The sequence below is a fragment of the Physeter macrocephalus genome, chromosome 5 (assembly GCF_002837175.3).
Source record: "Physeter macrocephalus isolate SW-GA chromosome 5, ASM283717v5, whole genome shotgun sequence".
NCBI lineage: Eukaryota > Metazoa > Chordata > Mammalia > Artiodactyla > Physeteridae > Physeter > Physeter macrocephalus.
In genome coordinates, this window is record NC_041218.1 from 83,229,492 (window position 1) to 83,230,400 (window position 909).

The window sequence follows — 909 nt, forward strand, 5'->3', positions numbered from 1 at the left end:
TACTGCATGTTTTCCTGCTGGAAGACCCCACATTCTTGAGTATCATGCCTGCAGAGTATCTGGGCTCTTCTTTTATTTTGGATAAAGGTTAGATAATCACCTAATTTTATAAGAAAAATATAAATTGTATTTGCATATTCTTCAGTTTTTTATTTATCCATTCTCTTTCAAGTCCTAAGTGCAAATATTAAAGTGATTTCCAAGAGGGTGGTAAATAAGACAGCTACGTTTATGCTCCAAAATTAACAATAAATCATAATACAATTATAAATGCATTATTATGTGATTAATATATAGATACTTATGTAAATGCAATTTTAATAATCCTTGATGGAGGGCTTCAGAATGTAGGTATTAAAAAAACATAAAGAAGGAGTTCTTGAAACAATCAGGAAATTATAAAGAAGTCTTTGTGTCTATAGTGATCAATCTGAAATAATGCATTTTCCCAGAAATAAAGTAGGCATAGAACTGTAGGAAAAAGCTACATGAAATGAAATAGCATGTGAAATGGCCATAAAAGAAAAAGAATATTCTCAGAGAATAATGAACAGTATAGAGTTCAGCAGAAAGACAATACAGATTCACAGAGTAAATCTTTGGAGAACCTAATTATGAGTTCGTCATATTTCATCTTTGGAGAGATGGTAGTCATTTAAAATAGGATGTTACAAGGTGATGTTAACATACTTAAATACTTTCATTCAGAAATGGCCACTAAGAACCAGAATAAATGAAAGAGAACACAAAGTTATGTTTTTGTTGTTTTTTAAAGACCTCAGGTGAGTGTTGATAATTTAAAAATACATGATGTCTTTTTTTAAATTTAATTTTATTTATTTTTTTATACAGCAGATTTTTATTAGTTATCCATTTTATACATATTAGTGTATACATGTCAATCCCAAT